Raw genomic sequence first — 23,411 nt, forward strand, 5'->3', positions numbered from 1 at the left:
TTGTGCAGCAGAAAATAACACAGTATTGTGAAGTAATTATACTCCAATAAAGATCGATTAAAAAAAAAAGTGCTTAGGCCAAGCAGAAATTTACAGCAAGAACTCGGTGCCAGCAGTGACCACCTTTCCCTGCAAAAGTTAAGGTAATAATAATATGACTTGCTCCCAATCCCTACTAGAGAGGGAGCCTAGGCCTTGCATGACTTGTCTCATTAAATCCTTGTAAACTACGAGATGCCTCATTTTACCAACCTTGCTTGATACTGGGGCAAACCAAGGCCTGAAGACCAGGATGCCATCAGACAGAACTACAAGGTTGGATTATCTGACTCCAGACCCCAGGCTCCAGACCTCCATTCTCTTTCGCCTTCAGGATTTGAGGAAGGACAGACAGGCATTTGCAAAGCACTTGCGTCCTGGCATTGTGACAATTTTTTGAGGGAGGTATAATTATCCTCTTATCTCTACAAGAGAAAAATATTTGTCCTATCTTAGGAGTTTGGATTTAAAGGAGCAGGTGCATTATGTACTCTTTTCCTTATGGCTTGGGTCCAAACCCAGTCAGCAGGCCAGTGTGTCTGTGACTAAAAAGAAAGCAACTTGACCTTGGTCGGCTTACGCTGAAGTCCTGCAAGTTGAGGATGGTGGCTTCTCAGACCTTGAGTGTAGCTGTGTGAATAATTAATAAATGGACATTTTCTGAGTGATCTCTGTGCTGATCAGTCACATTTACCTCCTCATTTAAGACTCACAGCCACTCTGTGGGATGGTATTATTTCCATTTAACAGATGAGGAAGTCGAGGCTCAGAGAGTTTAAGTGACATGTCCTGGGTTATTGAGCGAGTAAACAGCAGAGATAGAGTTTGGATCCACAAATGTCAGATTCTGGATTTAGGACACTTTCTATCATTCCTCAGTGGTTTCATTTGGAATCAGCACCAGAAACCTTCTAGGCCTCTGGTTAATGAGATCAAAACAAACCACAGAAATGCTGTATGTCACACTATGTTACAGAAAATCAGACTGGAAGGGCCATCCAAGACCAGGATATTTAGTGGTCCTTGAGTTTTGGGGGATGCCAAAATTCTTTGACACTTTTCTCTGAAAAATGCACGTAGCACAGATACACAAACTCTTGCTTACAAGTCTGGGGAAAAAATTGTCCTTTCCTTCATTTTCTTGTGCCTTCACATCAAGTGTGAATTTAGTATGATGAAAGGAAGTCATAGTCAGTATACTTCCCAGTAGACTATGAGTTCCTATGTTACTCATAGTTCTTTAGAGACACAGAACCAATGAGGGGTGTGTGTGTTTATCTATCATCTATCTATCATTCTATCATTCTATCATCTATCTATCATTCTATCTATCTATCATTCTATCTATCATTCTAACTATCTATCTATCATTCTATGTATCTATCTATCATTCTATGTATCTATCTATCTATCTATCTATCTATCTATCTGGAGTGGAGAGAGTTATCTTAATGAATTGGCTCATGTGATTGTGAGGTGACAAGTCCAAATCTGCAGGACAGGCTGGCAGACTGGAGACCCAGGAAAGAGTTAATATTGTAGCTTGAGTCCAAAGGCAGTCTGGAGGCAGAATTTTCTCTTCTTCCGGGGACCTCAGTCTTTTCTCTAAGACTTCAACTGATTGGATGAAGCCTACCCACATTACCAGGGGGCATCTGCTTTATTCAAAGTCTGCTGATATGAACAGTAAGCACATCTAAAAAATACCTTCACAGCAACATCCAAATTGATGTTTGGCCAAGCACCTGGGCACTATGGCCCAGCCAAGCTGATACAAAAAATTGACCATCACAGCTCCTCAAAGCAGAGCCTGGGTCTTATCTGACTCTGTGTCCCCAGGGCTGAGCAGTGAGTGTGCCCTGCACAGTGGGTACTCAGGACATGTAGGTACATGAATGAGTCAAATTCTAAAGCTCCCAGGATGACCTTGGAGGAAGCAAGGAAAGAGAAAGAACATCATGCTCAGCTCAGAAGAGTGGACGTGGGTCCAAGAAGCAATTGGGAATCATTGAAACTTTATTTTTTTAATTTAATTTTTATTGGAGTGTAATTGTTCGTTTCTGCTGTACAGTGAAGTGAATCAGCTGTATGTATACCTATATCCCCTCCCTCTTGGACCTTCCTCCTACCCCCCATCCCCCCAACCTAGGTCATCCCAGAGCACGGAGCTGAGCTCAGCTCCGTATGCTCTACAGCAGGTTCCCACTAGTTATCTGTTCTACCCATGGTAGTGTATATACGTCAATCCTAATCTCCCAGTTCGTCCCACCCTCCTCTTACCCCACTGTGTCCACACATCCATTCTCTACGTCTGTGTCTCTATTCCTGCCCTGGAAATAGGTTCACCTGTACCATTTTTCTAGATTCATTGAAGAGTTGTGGGTTAGGGAGGCGAACGTGGCAGTGACGTGCAGGGGCCTTGGCAAAGGTGACCTTGCAGACGTAGCTCATCAGAGCAACCTTGGCAGGGATCCATGCCTGCTGAGACCTGCAGAGCGAGGGCTGGGCTGGAGCCTGGCCATCAGGAGGTCTGGTCTCCATGCTGTCTCTGCCACCAGCAGGCTGTGGACCCTTGGTTGCCTCACCTTCCTGGACGCAGGTCTTGCTTCTGTGGTTGGGTCATCAACTGGCCATCTGTAGGCAGGATCCAGGCTGCAATGGGGTTTATTGATTCAGGTAAATTTTTAAAAGCAGTTTAAATAAATGGCCAATATTTTTAAATGGGGGGCTTCCCTGGTAGTGCAGTGGTTAAGAATCCGCCTGCCAATGCAGGGGACACAGGTTCGAGCCCTGGTCCGAGAAGATCCCACATGCCACGGAGCAACTAAGCCCGTGTGCCACAACTACTGAGCCTGCGCTCTAGAGCCCACGAGCCACAACTTCTGAGCCCACGTGCCACAACTACTGAAGCCCGCACGCCTAGAACCCGTGCTCCACAACAAGGGAAGCCACCGCAGTGAGAAGCCCGCACACCACAATGAAGAGTAGCCCCTGCTTGCCACAACTAGAGAGGGCCCGTGTGCAGCAATGAAGACCCAACACAGCCAAAAATACATAAATAAATTTATTTAAAAAATAAAATTAAAAAAATGGGTAGATTTCACAGAATATTATGGACCTATGGCTTCTGAAAAATTGTGAAGGGCTAACAGCTCTGATCCTGATTTTACTGGGCATACAGGGCAGCTGCTGCCTCACCAAAGTTGTTAGGCTCTTCCCGCTGTGATACAGAGGCTGCAGGCAGCCACTAGTCAGCACTGAGCTGGCATGGCTGTCGTTCATGCTTCTCTATTACCTGCCAGGCCTCTGCAAGCCTTGGAGTTTATGGTCCTTGCTCTAGATCCCTCCAAGGTCTTTTTACACTAATGCCAAGACATCCGGTGACTTGCCCCACTGTGTGTCGGGCACGGAGCGAGACAGTTTATGTGCATCTCAGGGGCAACACTCCAAGATTCTAAAGGCATAGGCTGAGCAGCCTCGGAGTAGAGAGAGCACAGGGGTCGAGCTGGCAAAGGCTAGGGAGGGAGTAATGAGACAGACCACCTTCTCTGGCAAGTTGGATGGCTGCCAGCTGGGATAGCACTGAAATAATTTTTCTCTCATTTCCTGGGAATTCTTATGTAACATGCTTTTTAAATATACATCTCAACACCTTCAAGAGTTTGGGAAAATTTTATTTCCCCAAATTATTCAAATTTGGGGAATTTGGACTGGAAACGTACACAAATGCTTAGTTAAGCCCTTCACTGCCTTGTATGAGGATGCCCAGGGTGTAGCCTTATTACCTCCCGTAGGTGAATTCTCGAGCCCCACTCTCACTCAAAGTTGCTCAGTTAGAAGGACATGACCAAACTGCATTTTCTAGGATTCTTTTGGTGACAAGTGACAGAAAGCCAATTTGTAATGGATCGGGTACAGGGGAAAATTTAGTGGAAAGACTTTTGCTTGTATCCAGCGGTAAGAACTTCAGGGACCATAGGATTATGTCCTTGATCTCGAGGAGTGTAGGCTGTTTCCCAAGAGCAAGGGGAGCCCATGAGAAAACTAACTACATTTGATTTCTGCATGGAAGACACGTGGGATCTGGGGCCAGGAAGCCCGGCTTAGTCATCCGCTAGCTCAGGTAAATGGGTAAAGTCTGTTTCTTCATCTTTAAGACAGCTTCCTTCCTTGCAGGATTGTTTTGAGAATTAGCACAATGCCTGGCAATGTTCTGGCACACAGTAAGAGCTTAATACATGGCACTGTGGTCGTTATTATTCTAATAGCCAATCGGTGGTTCTGGAGTTGCTGAGATCCCCATGGTCTGGGGGTCTGGGGAGGGCTCAGAAAGGAGATGGGCTGCAGCTGGGCCTCAGAGGGTGGAGAGGATGTGAGTGGGCTGCCAGCAGGGTGGAGTCACCCCAGGGGAGGGCACAGTGTGTGCAGGGGTGAGGCAGGAGTTAGCACTGGGTGCTCAGGGGAAAGGGCAGACTGGCCTGGCTGGAGAGGAGGGTTCACGCAGGGGCAACTGGTTAGAACAACACTCGGCCCTTGTGACAGCTGGTTAGAACTGCCCTGTAATCCTCTCTGAAACGCCTGCCCCTTTGCCAAGTGGAAATTGGCATCCTTTGCTCTGGCCTGGGACTCTTTCTCCTTTGCCTGCGTACATGTAGCCTCGGGCAGTGGACCCAATGAATTGTCCTCATTCTCTGCCAAGTATCCAATTAAGAATTGCATACCTGGCACTGGCAATTCTGTGGAGCTGGCCTTAGGAGTGCGTCCAGAGAGTGGGTCAGCCAGGCTCAAGGAGGGCAATGTTCAGTGACCACAGAGCGGCCAGGCTGGGGTCCGTCTGACTTGGGATGGCTACTTGCCAGGCTTCTCTCCCTCTCTCTGTGCAGACAGAAGGGACTGGGGTGTTAGAGCAGGATTTAGACAACATTTTTCTTGGAGGAGCCCAGGGAAGTCATGCAGTGCCTACCAATATCATGTGCAACTTTCACTGCAGGCAACGCTGCAGCTTATCCAACAGGTGGTTGCAGATCTTGTTTGCAAAACTCCCAGGGGTGCAGGCGGTGGGGTGGGGAGGCAGGAGTGGGGCTGTCTCACAGCTGCCCTTCATTCTGTTGAAAGCCTTAGCAGTTTGCAAGCTTTTCCTTACATTGAATTACGGACCAGCATGTATTCTTTTCCCGGTACTGATTTTTGTTTCACTTTTATTCATCTCACAGTTACAAGCGTGGATGACGTTTTCTTAATAGGTTTTCACAGGGTCTAAACTCTAGGAGGGGAGGTGTGTAAATAAACGATACAATGAAGGGAGCTGAGAGGGGAGGGAGTAGGGGGGTTAGGGCTGAGAACAGAGCCACACCCATCTGAAGGTTCCAAACTGGACTCTTGACCTCAGGGGTCCCTCTGAGGCAGGGCCGCGTCGCCTAGCCCTGGGGCGGGAAAGCAGGCTTGCTGGAGATGGCTCTTCAGCATTCTCGCTCTGTAACAACCACCCTTTCGATTTTTACTCTCTGCCAAAGAACGGGTGACTCCCTTTCATCTGTGACAGCACTTCTTTCCCTCCATGGGGTGAATAAGACAGTCCCTGCCCACAAGGACATCACAGTCTAGTGGGGAAGAGAGATCTGGAAAGGAAACTATGCTGACAGGAGTACACCCTGGGATGGGGCGTCTATAAGGCACTAACAGGAAGACGAGGGCTCTCATCCACCCTGAAGCATCCTTTCCCACCTCACCCCACCTCTGGTCCATCTCCTGTACTTTGCAGGTAAGATCAGCGGTCATCTTAATCTTTCCTATTTCTAGCTACTCTCTCTCTGTCAGTCGTACTCTGCGGAATACTCACTGCACTGGGTCCTGCGCTAGATGCTTCTCATAGATTATTTCAGTTAACAACTTGAGGAAAGAATTTCTCAGATCCCCACCTCATGACTGAAGAAACCGAGGACAGAGCCATGATACGACCTGCCCAGGTACACAGCTAGAAATAGGCAGAGCCAGAACCTGAATCCCAGCCGTCTGACCACACAGCCTACACTCCTCGCGCCCCTGATGTCAAAACCTCTGCCTCTCTAGTGCTGAATCAAATCTCAGAGACAGAGTTTTGGACGAGGTAGAAAAGGATATCTTGATTGCTTTGCCGGGCAAAGGGGGCCTCAAAAAACTACGTGTCCCAGCCCCCGGAGGATTTGAGGAGGGGTTTTATAACAATGGTTCAAGGGCGGGGTCTCTGAAAAGATTAGGGTGTGTACAGGGCCTGCTCGCTCGCCTTTAATCTTGTCTCAGGTGGTCGCTGTCCTAATCTTTTTTTTTTTTACATCTTTATTGGAGTATAATTGCTTTACAATGGTGTGTTCGTTTCTGCTTTATAACAAAGTGAATCAGTTATACATATACATATGTTCCCATATCTCTTCCCTCTTGCGTCTCCCTCCCTCCCACCCTCCCTATCCCACCCCTCTAGATGGTCACAAAGCACCGAGCTGATCTCCCTGTGCTATGCGGCTGCTTCCCACTAGCTATCTACCTTATGTTTGGTAGTGTATATATGTCCATGCCTCTCTCTCGCTTTGTCACAGCTTACCCTTCCCCCTCCGCATAAGAGAGAAAGACAAATACCATATGCTAACACATGTATATGGAATTTAAGAAAAAAAAAATGTCATGAATAACCTAGGGGTGTCCTAATCTTGATGAGCTCCTCTGGTCCCTTTAATCTGGCCTCAGGTGGTTTCTGGCTGCCCCTCCCTTGATTAGCAACTGTTTAATCCGCCCTTTGGAACTCAGGGTAGGTCATGGAGTCTTGCCTACCATCAACAGGGCACAAAACAGTCTTCGGTGCCTGGGAGCCCCAGAGGGTCCCACTCCATTCCCCACCCCCCACCCCCGCCGATTCCACACGACCTCAGCACTCCACAGTCCTAGTACATCGTTCCTTGACAGGTGTCTCCTAACAAATTAGGGCTAGTCTGGGGGGTTATTCAGAAGCAGATGAGGCTAGGAAAACACGTAAGTAGATTGGAGGAAGTTGTGCAAAGCCTTGTATTTCACAGCTTCCATTTGGATTCGGTTCTACAGGCATCAGGGAAGCACTGCGGTGTTTTGAAGAGCAGTGACCTCGGATTCGTACTTGAGGACTGTGTTTCTGGAAGTGGTGTGGGGAACGCACTGTGTGGAGGAGAGGGGGCAGAGAGGCCGAGGGAGGCTGATCAGGTTTTCCAGGTGAGAGGTGAGGGCGCAGGGAAGGCAACTATACTGATAAACGCGAAGTGAGTTCCAGGCATGGGGCTGAACACGTTCCTAATAATTGCATTTGATACTTATAATTGTGTGAGGTGGGGATTACAGCAGAGTCTCCCAATGTGGATATTCCTATAATTACCCAGTGAGCTTTAAAGAATGGTCTCCCCGTGTGGTCTGGACCAGCTCAACAGCATCCCTAGGGACTTGTTTAGGCATGCAGATCCTCCAGCCCTACCCTAGACCTACTGAATCAGAAACCCTGGGGGTGGATCCTCCCAGCAGTTTCTGTTTTAACAACCCCTCCAGGTGACTGCAGCTCAGGTGGATTCGAGGTTAAGTATCTTCTCTGACCTGGGGATTAGGCCACATGCTTCCCAGCCCCCCAAACCAGGAGCACGGTTGGTCTGATGCTGTGAGGACAAGAGTTGCAGGGCTCCCAGGGGAGAGTTGTTCTTCTATCAGGAATTGATTAAGTGCCCTGTGTATACTCAGTGTCTCGCTGAATGCTCTCAGGCATTCGAAGGCCCAGCTTCAGAACCCACTTCCAAGGATTTTAAAATATTTTATTTATCTATTCACTCAACCAACAACTCTTGAGCACCTATGATGGGACAGTCAGTCACTGTGCTGGGCATGGGATGCGACTGTGATCAGGATAGAAAAGGTTGCCACCCTCAGCTTCTGCATCCTAGGTGAAAATAAAAGGAAACAAGTAAGTTAAAAACAATAATGTATACTGTAAAGGAGGTGAAGCAGGGTCAAATTCAAGAGTATCTGAGAGAGAGAGGTGGGAGGCATGGAGGCTGTCTCTCGGAGAAAGAGAAACTTGAGCCGGGATCGAATTACAAGCCAGGCGTGCAAAGATGTGCAAAGGGCAATCCAGACAGAGGCTGGTGCCGAGTGTCCGAGGTGGGTGAGAGCTTGGGGAGCTTGAGGCTGAGGCAGGAGGCCCGTGGGCTGGATGGTGGTGAGATGGAGCCAGGGACAGAGGCCGTGTGGACCAGTTCTGCAGTGGGCTCAGGGACGCAGCCGTGAGATAGCAGCAGTGCCTGTCGGGTACACGCAGGACCGAGGAATCCTCCCTAGGCTGATGGGCCCCACCTGTGATTCCAGCACCTGGAAGTCGTGCGATCCGTCCTTGACCTTGAGATGCAAGGAGCCTCTGGATCCCTTAATCCAAGCTCAGCCTCCAGGAAAGCCAGTTATGTGTCTGTCGACCTTTTTCTCTTTCTCTCAAAGAAAAATCAACCAAGGGAGGGCACCTTCCAGAAGAGGAGCCCGTTGAAGGCTTTACAGAGGTCCCACACTCAGAAATGCCCGCGTCAGAGATGAAGCGTCCACAGCCTAAGTCTAACTGTCCAGTTTTACTGGTGAAATCATGGTGCAGGGAGCAGACGGGGCTCCACACCCCTCAGGAGGGGCTGCCCCTGACGATGGGTTTCATGCCCTTTTCTCCACCTTCTAATGCTGGGCATGAACTCACTGACCCTCAGCCCTAAACCCAGCCTTTTCTACTCTGCTCTGAGATGCTGGGACTGGGACTCTGAAACCACATTCCTATCCCCCGACGGGCTCTGCGTTAGGTTCTTCCACAGCAGGTGCCAGAGGGCGTCTATGAAGACACAGGAACACTGTACACTTCAGTCTGTTCCTCCTCTCAGTTGTCACTAGTTTACCCCAGGAGTCAGATGGGCTGCGGTGACAGGTTCCACACTCCAGGGTCAACTTCCGTGTGCCCACGACAAAGAAAGGCCCCCACCAGCCAGCTGCAGCCCTTTCCTTAGACGTCCGTGTTCCAGCTCCACAGGGCCCCTCCTCGGAGCTTCGAAGCGTTAGTCACCCCAGACTCTCCTTCCGTGTCCCAGCCCTGGGCTGCTGGCTGCTTCTGCAGTTGTGACTCTGTGATTTCCCAGTGTTCCCTTTTTTTTCTTTTCATTTCTCTCATACCTGGTTGACGATTCTTTATACCAGCTTCTCTCTGTTCAAGTGACTGGTTAGAATTTCTGTCTCCTGATGGGACCCTGAGATGTACCACTTCTTAATTTCAAGTATAGTTTAAAAAAGCTCCTTAGCATCCTTGTTCTCCTCTGGTCCTCATTTCCTTCTTGTAAATCAGGGCTTGTTCCTGTTACCAGGGAAACTGAGGCCCAGGCTGCTCAGGCCCCTCAAGTAGTAAGTGGTAGGGTCAAGTAGGAAGAAGTCAAGTGATAACTTGACTTCAGGTTCCCTGCTATGAAGGGCACTGTGCATCCTTCCAAAGCCTGGCTGCTTGTCCTGGTTACAAGGGAATAATCCAGGATTCCCACCTTGACTTGTGAAGTTGAGGTTATTATGCACTTTGTTACAAGCATTATAAAACCTATGCGTTAGGGAATACATTCCTTGGAAATAAAAAGGCAAGAACTAGAACTTGTTAGTAAGTGCCCATGATAAATTCCAAAAGGAAGAAGACATCTCAATAAAATAGGATTTTTCTATGAGGCTTACAGTTCTGAAAGGAATTTACTGTGAAAATGACGTACTTTCCAGTTTAACTCTTGTTCCTCTCTACGTGACATTATATCGGTTGTATGTTTTACAGCGAGTATTTTAGTTGTGCATTTTTCTATATGTCTTGTATTTATAGGAGTTTTGGAGCGCATGAAGAAAATGTGTGTTTATCCATGGTATCAGGGAATAGAGCTTCTCCTTAGGGTATTCTATTGGAATGACTGTAATCATTATGTTGATCGACCATTTAAAAACAGAATAACGTGACAAACACTTACACGGTATTTACAAGATCCCAGGCACTGTTCTGAGCGCTTCATGTATACTAACTTACATAATTTCCAAAACAACCCTAAGATAGGACTGTTATCTCATTAAGGCACAGGGAGGTTAAGTAACTTGTCCAGGGTCACACAGCTGATAGGTATGAGAGCTGGGACTTGACCCCATGATACCTGGCTCCAGAATTCTTGTTCTTATCCAGTACACTGATCCTATTTCCAAACTCCTCCTTTTTTTGCATCTGCAGTTGCCGGGTAGTCAGGTTATATGATCTCTAAAAAATAAGAAAAAGCAAGGCTGATCCAAGTTTGTAGAGCGTGCAGTCATGGTGGTGCAATGTTACTTTGACAGGGTGCTGCCAGCATTGCCCAACCTTGTCGGTGCTGGAGAGGGTGATGGATGGCATGTGTTCATTCTCCCAGTTGTCCACGTCTCTCTGTAGCTCACCCTTTGGAAGTGCTCTGCATGCTGGCTCTGGGACTGGCCATGCAACTAGTTGTATTAGATTCCTATCTTGCATGACAACTTTCTACAACCTTAGCAGCCTAAAACAACATACATTTATTGTCTCAAAGTTTCTGTGGGTCAAGGATCTGGGCATGGCTTGGTGGGTCCTTAAAGTTTCACAAGGCTGCAGTCAAGGTATCAGCTGGGCTGTCTTCCTTTCTATAGCTCAGATTCCTCTTCCACGTTCGGAAGGCTATTGGCAGAATCCAGTTCCTTACAGCTGTAGGACTGATGTCTGTTTTCCTGCTGGCTGTCAGCTGGAGGCTACTCTCAGCATCTAGAGGTCACTCATGGTTCCTTTCCATGTGGCCCAACATGACAGCTCACTTCTTCAAGGCCAGAGGGAGAAACTCTAATGCCAGTCTGCTAACAGGTAGTCTGTTAGCAGGAAATCACTCACTGGAAATCATGTGAGTGACAGTCCCACCTATGCCATATTCTATTGACCAGAAACAAGGCACAGGTGCCATCTGTATCCAGGAGTAGGGGGTTATACATGGGTATAACTCACTGGGGCTCATCTTAGAACTCTGTCTCCGTGATTGTTTTGACCAGTGGGACAGTAGAAAACTTGACCCAAGCAGAAGCTTGGAAACGTGCTTGCATGTTTCTGCTGGGCCCCTGGCATTACTGTGAGGCCATGCCTGCCTAATCTCCTGCAAGGAAGTAAGAGACATGTAAAGAAGCTCCGAGGCATCCCAGTCAGAGCTTAGACCCATTTAGAACCAGTCCAACTCCAAACATGTGAAAGAGCCCAGCCCCAATCCGCAGAGCTGCCTGTCCAACCTGCAGCTGACTGCAGATGCGTGAATAAGCCCAGTCAAGACCAGAAGCACCATCTGGCCCATAAATTCGTGAGCAGTAATAAATGGTGGTTGTCTCAGCTGCTCAGCTTAGGTGATTTGTTACGTAGCACTATCGTGTCAATGCTAACCAATACAGAATTACCATTTGCTGCATACCCACTCTTTGCCAGGTGCCATGTTAGTTTTTCCATGTCTGTTTTCTCATTTAATCCTCAAAACAGCCCTGCAGGAGAGCTTGGGTCTATTCAGTATTTTCATTATTGATGTGGGTAAGGATATTAAGGTTATGCTTACTAATGGCCAACAAGCACGTGAAAAGATGCTCAACATCACTAATCATTAGGGAAATGCACATCAATACATTGAGATACCACCTCACACCCAATAGGATGGCTACTATTAAAAAGAAAACCGAGAAAATCATAAGTATTGGCAAGGACGTGAAGAAATTAGAGCCCTTGTGCGCTGTTGGTGGGAATATAAAATGGTGCAGCTTATAGGTAAAACAGTGTGGCGGTTGCTCAAAAATTAAACATAGAATTACCGTGTAATCCCGCAATTCCACTTCTAGGTTCGTACCAAAAAGAATTGAAAGCAGGCTCTCAAAGAGATATTTGTACACCCATTTCAGAGCAGCATTATTTACAATAGCTAAAAGGTGAAAACAACCCAAGTGTTTGTCGATGGATGAGTAGATAAACAAAATGAGGTGTATATATATATATACACACACACATATATAGACACACACATATATATACACATACATACATGCAGTGGATATTCAGCCTTAAAGAGGAAGGGCATTCTGACGCATGGTAAATTCTGGCTACATAGACTCAATTATTCTGACACATGCTACAGCCTGGATGAACCTTGAGGACATTATGCTAAGTAAAATAAGCCAGTCGCAGGAGGACACTGTATGATTCCATTTGTCTGAGGTAATAGCCAGATTCATAGAGAGAGAACGCAGGACGGTGGTTGCCAGGGGCTGGGGGGCGGGAAGGGGGAGGGGAGTTAGTGTTCAATGGGAACAGAGTTTCGGTTCTGGAAGATGAAAAGAGTTCTGGAGATGGCTGGTGGGGATGGTTGCACAACAGTGTGAATGGACTTAGTAGCACTAAACTGTACACTTGCCATGGTTAAGATGGTAAATTTTATGTTATGTGTATTTTCCCACAAGTTAAGATTCTGATTTCTGTCTCATCTGCTTGCAAGGGGTGAACAAGGCATGGAAGCCGCCGAGCCCTTACATTCATAGGCTCTGATGGGAGCCTAGCTGGGTTCAGATCTGGGCTCCAGCTATGTGAGGCAGCGGTACGATCTTGGCAATGCTACCTAAGCTCTCCAAGCTGCAGCTGCCTCATTTGCAAAAAATCAAGATAATCATAGGACCTAACTCCTAGCATTATTGTGAGGGTTGAGTGATGGGATACAAGGAAGATGCTGAGCTCGGTGCCTGGCAAGAAGAAAGCACCCGGTAAATGTCAGCTGTTGCTGGTACCTGATAAAAGATAACACCCACCCCAGCGATCCTAAAAAACCACCCAGTACATGCTCGTCATTATGCAGAACATAAAGAACATAATTAAGAATCTTGGCAACTGAAAAACAGCATATGGTTTCATACCTACTGTGTGATCATAAGAACAAACAACTTGTTCTTTTCCCTTTGGGTTAGTATTTAAAATTAAGGGAAAATTGCCCACAATCAAGTCTGGGCATGATGAAAATGGGTCACCGTACAAAGCCTTCCACAGTCCAATGATTCAGTTAGTGTTGAAACAGCCAAGCCACAGCTCTGGATCCTCTTTTCAACTCCCTCCAGCTTACAGACCCCTTTCTCCTCTGAAGCCCTGAGCCCCTCTTGAAGGTCTTGGGATGTGATGTCTCACACCTGGAGCTACGTCTGATTTACCCTCCAGTACATCACTGTGCTGCTGACACAGGCCTTTCTGAGCACCCAGAGGATTGGGTTCCTTTTGTCCTGAGCAGTTGGGGGACATAGTTAGAAGTTCCCTAAGAACTTGGAGATAAGTTTACACTTAGAGTATTCAACTCTAAATCCCTCCCATAATGGATTACAACAAAGATGCAAAATGTGGCCATTTAAGCATGAAGACATCCGGGTCACCTAAGACCTCAGTATCATCCCCTAAAGAAAAAGCATGTCCATAAGTAGGCAGCCTTAGCTCCTGGTGGTGGTGTTGGTGGTTACTCAGCCTTGGAGGAATGGAAAAGGGAGTCATAGAGGCAAATATTGTCAGGACCAGCCCAGCTCTCATCAGGGAAGGAGTCATACCTGCGTCCATTGGTTAAGCCATGTCCATGGTGGAGGTGGACACCTGTGTTAAGTCTGACACCATTGTGGCTCCAGTTTCATGCTCACCAAGCCTGTTGGATAGACCTGTCTACAGGGAAATAACGTACTGGTTATATGAACTCAAGTATTCTTGTTCCCATATGTGGTAGGCAGAATAATGTCTCCACCCCCAAAGACATAGGGTGTCCTAATTCTTAGAACCTGTGACTGTTATGTTAAATGGCAAATGCAAATTAAGGTTGCAGATGGCATTAAGGTTGCTAATCAGCTGATCTTAGAATAGGGAGGTTATCCTGGACTATCTGGGTGGGCCGCATGTAATCACAAGGGTCCTTAAAAGTGGAAGAGGGAAGCAGTAGCAGCAGCGTGAGGTCAGAGCGATGAGATGTGAGAAGGATTCAGCCAGTGTTTCTGGCTTTGCAGATGGAGGAAGAGGGCAGCAAGGCAAGGAATGCAGCCACCTCTAGGAGCTGGAAAAGGCAAGGGAACAGATTCTTAGAGCCTCCACGGGAACGCAGCCTTCTGACAGTTCGATTTTAGCCCAGTGAGACGGCTGCCAGGCTTCTGGCCTACTGAACTGTAGGATAATAAATTTCTGTTGTTTTAAGCCACTAAATTTGTGGTGATTTGTTGCAGCAGCAAGAGGAAACGAATACACCATGGCAGTGATTTCTCAACGTAAATGAATACATTGGCATTTTGATTTATGCTTCCGTTTCAGGGTGTGTGGTTGAAACTCTCCATGGACGGACAAAATCAGGTTTCTGACTCTGCAAAGCTAAGAAGACTCTGCTCCTGGAAGGCCTCTCCACTGACAAACTGTAAGATTAATTTCCATATTTTGAGAACGTCTATATGTGTTGAGTGCTTTTGGTATATTTCCTAGAATTCTCTCTACAGCCCTGTGAGCTAGGTATGCTTATGCCCATTTTATAGATAAGATAACTGTGGTTCAGGCTGGACCAAACAACCTCAAATCATCTGGATTTACACCCCATGTGGGTGTCTCTAACACACATACCTCACCGCAGTGCTGTTCTAGAGAAGCTCCATCCCTTGGAGAACCATCCATCTGGTCACGCCTCATGAGAAGACGAGCTGGGCAGAAGCAGGACGGCAGGCGTCCTCGTCTTCATGCTCAGCTGGGGCTCTTACCATTCTGTAGGGAGAAGGGGCTGGATTGAACCCCACACACATTCTGTTATTTGCAAGTGCTGCCTATCAACTTCTGAACACTTTCTGTACGTTAACTGTTTTACAAACTGTATACAGTTCATCACACTGTGTGTTCTGCTATTCTCAGTTATTATTACTATTATTTTTGTCTTAAGGATTTCTGAGTGAAAGAACTCCCTTAGGTAACCTGAGCCAGATATATTTACCCTGAACCAGGTGTGTTTCACCCGAACGAAGGGTAGGCAACCGACAAAAGGTCAGAGAAAGCAGCCTCGGAGCCCACCATCCTGCATAGCCGAGGGTCTCCTTTTTCTACATACACCTCTTGGTGGAATGCTCATAGATATAAAATCAGTGCCAGCAAACCCTCCTGGTTTCTCCTGTGCCTCCAGGAATGTGATTGGTCTACAGAACAGAGTTGAGAACAGATGTTGTTTGATCACAGTTGCTCCAGTGGGTCTACATGACATGGAACATGTGACTGCCACTCCCCGAGCCCCCTGACTCACTTGGTCCAAGAGGGGACTTGCCCTGAGGGTTGGGGCGATGTGCCCGAAGTCCTGCAACTACAAAGTGGCAGGGCTGGGATTCACACCCAGACTCCAGGCTCCAGCATTGCCCTTCCAGCTGTATCGCAGCCTCTGCTTTCCCCACGGCGCTCAGCCTGGTGCCTGGTGTGGATGAAGAGCCCCGAGGAGCTTCCTGAATGAAGCTGAGGCTGTTTGTGAGGGAGGGAAGCGTGACTTCCCCTCCTTGTCTGCCAGGGGTTTTGCTGGGTGACTGTAGGAATCGCTCGGCTGGCTTTCATCATCTACCAATTGGGGATATTCACCTCTGGAAGTCATTCCGTCACTTGTGGTCTCAAGTCACTCCAGAGGTAGCTTCCTGGGGCCTTGCAGCTTTACTCCGAATTTTCCATACAAATAAGCACGTAAGTGGAGAAGCCCCTGATTCCAGCCAAACCCCAGATTGCTGCTCTCTTTCCCAAAGGAAAGAGAGGACATGTGTCTCGCGCTGCAGCCGGGCTGCCCGAGCGAGTCAAGAGCTGGGAGGCACTGATCGCTTTGGGACCGGCATCTGCCTCGATTTCATCTTTTCATTTTTCTGCTGGACTTGAGGAGACCCGGGCCTTAGTATTATCATGCGCCTCAGCAGAGATCTCGTCCTTCCCACCTTCCCACTTACGGTAGGCCCAGCGAATTCAGTTCAGCCCCAGAAGCACCGATCGTGTTCCCATCACACCCGAGACCTGAGTGGGGCAGAAGGATCACAGAGATGAGTGAGGGACGCCTTCTCCGGGGAGGACGCACTCTGGCCGGTGACCAGCGCGGAGGGGCTGGCACAAGCAGAAGTGTCTGTCCTCGCGTGCGGCTGGGGAGCTCACCGGGGGGCACCCGTGTCAGGTGCTTCCCTGTGTCACCTGCATCCTTGCTGTTCCCCCAGCTGCACAGACAGGAATCCAGGCTCGGAGGCAGCGGCCAGAGCATAGGAGGTGGCAGGTTCCTGAGGACCCGGCTTCCAACCCAGTCCCCGCCACTCCCTATGCCAGTGACCTTGGGCGCTTTCCCCAGCTTCTCTGAGCCTCGGCTTGGTCGTCTGTAAATGCAGAGGTACAGGGCCACGGGGCTCAGTGAGAACGCGAGGTTGGAAAGCTCAGTGCAGCATCCTTAGCGCTCCTGGAGGTCAGATAGCTCCTTGGGGGCGAGCTCAGGTGCTGCCTCCCCTCCGGCTGTCTGCTCGGTTCAAGAAGAGCTGGGCTCCATCGCCCCAGAGGAAATGCCTGCGTGGATCCCACAGGCATGGGTTTAGTGGCCTTGTTCTTCATTATTAGCCTCCCCAGAGGGACGTGTGCCCTGCCTGCCTGGCGGGCGTGGAACTGGTGGATGAGAGGGGACGGCAAACCGGCCCGATGGGCCTCCCCGCAGGAAGGAGCCTGGCCCTGAGGACAGCCACCCACACAGCTGTGGCTGCACAGCCTTCCAACCTCCGACCCAGACCTCCACTCCCTTTGCCCGCCTTGGGAGGAGGTGGTTGGAAAGCTCATTTGCGGGGACTGCAGGATGCTGTGTGGCCGGGTTTGGTGAAGGTGGCGAGGGGCCTACGTGGGGGCATATCTATGGATCCCAGTGGCTTCATTTCCTTCCGCGTTTCTCTCATTTTATTTTCTTCCAGCAGCGGCTCTCTTTTTGCTGCTTCTGAGAAGACCCTCGGGAGAGTCTGGCTCGGGGTCTTCCTCGCAAATGCACGTCTGGCTCAGGGCTGCTTTGATGGATAGAGGGCAGTTGGCCTTGGAAACCGGCTGCGATATTGGCAGTTCCGTGGGACATCCATTACATGCCTCCTGGAGAGAGCTTTTCCGGGGGGCCTCGCGTTGGACTGACGCTGCTCACGAGGGGGTGGGGAAGCAGAAATAACCTAAAAGGAAAGGCATCTATTTTAACGTTTTCGCAGAGCCGCGTCTCCTGCATATGGGTCCAGCCCACTCTTGTGAAGCGGCTCCTTTTGGGAAACAGGGGACTTGCAAACGGCTTGTTAAAGCTAAGGAAATGGAGAGGAGAGGAAACAGAAGCGTGTGTAAGCAGAACCCAGCGCCTTCAGCTGGATTGGCAGGCCCCTGAATCCAAAAACCCTTGGTTTTCATTGGAGACCAGAGAGACCTCACTTATGCTCATGGGATGGAAAGTGCCGGGTAGCCGGGAAGAAGGGGGCACCGTCACCCCCGCTGCCCTCTCTGAGTTGACAGCTTTGCTAGCGAGACATACACCAAAAAGCCCTCTTGGTATAAGAGAGCAAGTAGGCCTAATAATAGCAGCTAACGTGCTTGCTGTGTGTCGGTGCGTTAAAAGCATGAAGTAATTTAAGTTCACCAAAACCTTGCGATGCAGATATTATGATTATCCTCTCCATTTTACAGATGAGAAAACAGAGGCACAGGGCAGTGAGGTAACTTGTCCAAGGTCATCTCTAGCAAGCAGAGGAGCTGGAATCAAACCCGTGCTCTCTAGAACGCATGCTTCTGTTCCTTACTCCTCCTCGTTTCTGCCTCTTGCTCACCTTGGGGAATCCAGGCAACGCCGAGAGCTTTAAGTGGTGCATTTGATGGCTCTTAAATCCCAGATCCCTGTTTGGTCGGCTTGTTGTACTTTTCTCCAGATTCACTTCTTCTTTTTTTTTTTTTTAATACATTTATTTATTCATTTTTCGCTGCGTTGGGTCTTCGTTGCCGCGCGCGGGCTTTCTCTAGGTCTGGCGAGCGGGGGCTACTCTTCGTTGCGGTGCGCGGGCTTCTCATTGCGGTGGCTTCTCTTGTTGCAGAGCATGGGCTCTAGGCACATGGGCTTCAGTAGTTGTGGCTCGTGGGCTCTAGAGCGCAGGCTCAGTAGTTGTGACACACGGGCTTAGTTGCTCCACGGCATGTGGGATCTTCCCAGACCAGGGCTTGAACCTGTGTCCCCTGCACTGGCAGGTGGATTCTTAACCACTGCGCCACCAGGGAAGCCCTTTTGTTTAAAATTTATAAATTGAAGTATAGCTGATTTACAGTATCACTTAAGTTTCAGGTGCATAGCACAGCAATTCAGTTATACATACATATATATGTGTGTGTGTAACTTTTCCAGATTCTTTTCCCTTATAGGGGTCCACATAATATTGAGTATAGTTCCCTGTGCTATACAGTATGTCCTTGTTGGTTATATGTTTTATGCATAGTAGTGCGTATATGTTAACCCCAAACTCCTAATTTATCCCTCTCCCCACCCCCCTTCCCCTTTGGTAACCAGGAGTTTGTTTTCTGTGTCAGCAGAGACTCACTTCTTCTCACTTCTCAGCAGGGTGCAGGCTGGGAAAGCAGAGGGTCTGGTCCGGGGGCAGTTGTAGTCTTTGTCTCAGGAGCATCTGCCTGGCACATAGGAGCTTGCTCTGAGCCGGGCTCTGTGCTGGGCGCTGGGGATACACCTGGCCTTCTGGATCTTGCCATCTACTTGATGAATCAGACAATAAACGAATCAACATATAGAACCCCGGGTGGACGCTATACAGCGCATTACAACTGGCTCATGTGTTCAAGAGTGATGGGTGTCTGTTTCGAGTTGGAAGACGGATGAGGTCTCTTAGAGAAGTGACACTGAAACTGAGATCCTAATGTCGAAATGGAGCCAGCCGTGGGGCAATTAGAAGGAGGGGTGTTCCAGGCGGAGGAACCTGCATGGCTCAGGGCCCCACTGTGAGGGCAGGATGGGTGTGTGTGGACAGAGGCTGTGTCGCAGGAGCGTGGCAGGTGAGGAGTGTGGCAGAGATAAGGTAGGGGAAGAGGCTGGGACGCAGGGCTTCGTAGGTCACGGTGAGGCGCTACGATTTCATTTAAGTGCGTTAGAACGCCACGGAGGCTGTGAGAGCGGGAGGGACAGGATCGCATGAAATGCTGCCGTTTTGCTGACACCAGCCCCTCTGCTGTGCTGCATGCGTCAGCCTCAGAGGCCAGTAGTGCGGCCTCATGGTTAGAGCTCTGGTCATGGAACGAGAACAGCCATTCCATTCATCCTCTTGTTCTTCATCCAGCAAGCGTCCTTGGGCACCGACCACGGTCCCACACTTTGCTTGGCACCGATGATACAAAGTGGGCTGGGGCGCATCCCTGGCCTCCAGCAGTTCCTGCTGTAGGGACACAAGGAAAGTATTGGCCCAGCACTGGTCAGCAGAGGTTGAAAGTCAGCTTCCCCGAAGGGTACAGGACAAAGGTAAACGAGCCTCTGGTCTTTTATGAGATGCACCTGAGACTAATTGGAAAATAAGAGTAATTTTCTGTTAAGAAATCTTAATTAAAATAACACGAATAGGGCTTCCCTGGTGGCGCAGTGGTTGAGAGTCCGCCTGCCGATGCAGGGGACACGGGTTCGTGCCCCGGTCCGGGAAGATCCCACATGCCGCAGAGCGGCAGGGCCCATGAGCCATGGCCGCTGAGCCTGCGCGTCCGGAGCCTGTGCTCCGCAACGGGAGAGGCCATAGCAGTGAGAGGTCCGCGTACCGCAAAAAAAAAAAAAAAAACACGAATACAATCCAATGGAATAAATATTAACGGAACCACTAAGTTTGTCTGGTTATGGGGACTCAGAGAGAAGGTGGTCCTGGAAGATGGGGAGGAGAAAGGGTTGGGGGAGTCTGGGCAGAGGGAACAGGGTGCTTGGCCTGGGTGTTCTGGACCCTCTTACTAAGAGCGTCGGGGGAAGGGAGCATGACGAGGTCAAACTTGGAAAAAAATCCTCTGTCATCTCTCCTTACAAATGTTACAGCCTCACATTTCAGTCAACAACACCCTTTCACGCGTAGGGACACTAGCAATACTCAGAAGTAGCGAAGTTCCCAGCAGCTGGAAACTTACAAGACCTTGCTGACAACTGGTAGAGAAAAACCAAAACCAAAACCAAAACCAAAACCAACTTTCTTCCCCTAAATCCCAATGCATGTTATAGTGCCCTCCGGTGGCTCAAAGTGAAATGACAATCCCACAGGTCCCAAACAAAACGCTCCATTGTTCTCTACTGTTTACTAAGTAACCAACCTATTTATTGTGCTTCACTCCGTGTACCTACCATTCACAGACCTGGCAAATGTTGTCTTTTCCATGATGTTCTCCTATATTTCCATCCGCAAATAACTTCTGCCTACTCAGTCCTTATTACTCATCCACGCGTTTTTCACTTATCTTTTGAGAAACTACTATTATATGCTGGGCTTTTCAGCATCTACCTTGAATTCGAGGTACCTGTGAGTATTCCCCTGTCTTCCCAGGCACACCAGGAGCTTCTGGAAGGTGGAGAATCAGACTGAGTCCCTCTGTGTTTGATAGAGGGGAAGAACATTAATTAGAACCAAACCAAATGTGGCCACTTGTACCTGCAAGAGGGGTGTGTGAGACGCAATTCACGCAAAAAGGGACATACAGTTCTTTTTTTCCCTATGTTTAATTAAAAAAATTTTAAATTGAAGTATAGTTGATTGGCATGCTGTGTTAGTTTCAGGTGTACAGCAAAGTAATTCAGTTATATATAGAGCATTATATGCATATATATGTGTTCTTTTTCAGATTCTTTTCCATTATAGGTTACTACAAGGTATTGACCATAGTTCCCTGTGAAATACAGTAGGTCTTTGTCATTTATTTGTTTTATATTTGGTAGTGTGTAGGGACATACGTTTCTTTTTTTTTTTTTTTTTGCGGTACACGGGCCTCTCACTGTTGTGGCCTCTCCCGTTGCGGAGCACAAGCTCCGGACGCGCAGGCTCAGCGGCCATGGCTCATGGGCCCAGCCACTCCGCGGCATGTGGGATCTTCCCGGACCGGGGCACGAACCCACGTCCCCTGCATCAGCAGGCAGACTCTCAACCACTGCGCCACCAGGGAAGCCCGGACATACGTTTCTATTCTGACCTTTTTCCTTTGCTGAGCTTTGCTGGAGAAGAAGCAATTGTCGCGACTGCTGCTGATGCAGGGCCAGCTAATGTACTGAGTGCTTGGGAGACCTGAGTGATTAACCTTTGTGCACCTCAGTTTATTCCTCTGTCCAGTGGAGATGACGGTACCTCTTTCATAGACAGCTCGAGTTTCTGCATGTGATGTGGTTAAGAGCTGCTCTGCTATTGCCCAGAATGGGACTGGTTTGTGGGAATACAATAGAATAATGACTGCCTTCTCGGTCTGCTGTGAAGATGACATTTGATAATGCCTGTAAAGTCCTAGAACATGGCCTGACATCATGAGATACAGTCAGCCCAGAGAGGCATCCATCCACCCGAACGGGGGATTTGAATATATAGACTCTGGAAAAACGCATTTGGAGACATTTGTGGTTAACTGAACACAGGCTGGCTATTAGATGACACTGGGTAAGAGAAAAGTGGTCCCTGACATCCAGGAGCTGGCCTGATGCTCTCAGCCTGGCCTGGCTGTTGTCATCTATTCTGTCTGTTTTTTGTGGCTACTGAAGTCTCTGTTTGCTTAGCTTAGTTGTGTGCTCATAACTGGACAGTTATTTCCTGAAATGCCGGGTCCATCCAGTAAGTCACCCAGACTATGCCAAAGGGCTTTGTGTGTGTGTGTGTGTGCTACCTGCCTTCAACACCCATTCACACAGGTAACAAGTCTGCCTTGGCCTTCACTTCCTGCTTGCACAAAACCACGAGGGCAGCAGAGGGGTGTGCTCAGGGCCTTCCCGGGGCTTTCCTGAGCATGAGCACAGCCCTGTGCGCACGTGTGACCTTCTAGGTTCCTAGGAGTTGTGTCACAACTTTCCAAAGCCACCTATGAACATCTCACTTCCCTGTTTGGTCAGCTGGTTGCTTCCCCAACCCTCCTTGGGCAGCTGTCACGTGGAACATTTGCCATGAAGTGTTTCCCAGAAATGTCCCAGGAAAAAGTCTCTTCCCACTTGGTGAGCTCTGAGTCAGGTCAAATAAAGATAGGCCGTGAAAGTGGAGACTTCCAGCAAACAGTCAGACAGGTCCTGGAGTGACCATGCTTGGAGAAGGGGGCTTTGGAGGGGCTTCAGTCCACCCTGCCCCCCTCCACAGGCTGCTGGTTTCCACTGTGACTTAGGGCTGTGGTTTTCAAGCCAGTTGTGAAGCTGGAGAGGAAGGATGGGAACACGGCAAGTGAAGACGCCACATGGCTCACTTTTTTTCAAAAGAACGGACTTAGCCTTTTTTTCTGAAACAACTGTTTCCCAGATTGTTGCGTTTACGGAGGAGCGGATTTTTGAAGGGCCTCACTCCACCTCATCCCCACTGACGTCATCCTCCCAAGCCATTTTTAGGAATAACTAATCCAAGTCATTTGCATTGTGCTGGTGCAATCACTCCTTTCTTCTCTCCTCACATACTCAAACATTCTGCAAGAAAGCCCCACGCCTTCCGCAAGTACGTTTCTTTGTACAAGTCAAGAGGAAGGGTCTAGGGCTATATCTGGGGCAAGAGGATTTAAAACAGGGACAAAGGGGCTTCCCTGGTGGCGCAGTGGTTGGGAGTCTGCCTTCCGATGCAGGGGACGCGGGTTCGTGCCCTGGTCTGGGAGGATCCCACATGCCGCGGAGCAACTAGGCCCGTGAGCCACAATTACTAAGCCTGCGCATCTGGAGCCTGTGCTCCGCAGCAAGGATCCAGAGGTAGTCCAAAAGACGTCATGGATTCTTTTCACCTCTTTGTTCTGCTTGTCTCCTGATTTTATTCTCTGTCTTTTTCCCTGTGGGTCAGGCTAGAGAGCTTTTGGCAGCCCTGGGCTCACAGCTTCCCAGTTTAGGCCCCTCATAAGCAGAGGTCTCTTCTATCTGCAGATTAATCCCAGGGAAGACTGACTGGCCCTCCTTGGGCTGGACCCCATCTCCGAGCCAGCAATGGAGGCTTTATCAGCCCGGGTCACATGACTACCCTGTTCCTCACCATGACCAGGAGCTCACAGGACCACACAGGAGAGGCGGAGGCCCCAGGAGCTAGTGACATAGGTTTAACCAGCCCAATGCTCTACTTCAGTCCTCCGCCACGCCACCCTACCCACA

General features: G+C 48.9%; 1 long non-coding RNA gene across 2 annotated transcripts in view; it reads left to right on the forward strand.

The window, feature by feature from the left end:
* LOC309974314 overlaps window positions 1–23,411 on the forward strand; it is a 269,384-nt gene that overhangs the window by 32,780 nt on the left and 213,193 nt on the right. For both annotated transcript variants that reach the window (XR_014326876.1, XR_014326877.1), the window contains exon 2: window positions 14,408–14,507. This is a non-coding gene — a long non-coding RNA (uncharacterized lncRNA). The remainder of the gene's footprint in view (window positions 1–14,407; window positions 14,508–23,411) is intronic.

The sequence above is a fragment of the Leucopleurus acutus genome (genome assembly GCF_964270905.1).
Source record: "Leucopleurus acutus genome assembly, chromosome: 17".
NCBI classification, from domain to species: domain Eukaryota; kingdom Metazoa; phylum Chordata; class Mammalia; order Artiodactyla; family Delphinidae; genus Leucopleurus; species Leucopleurus acutus.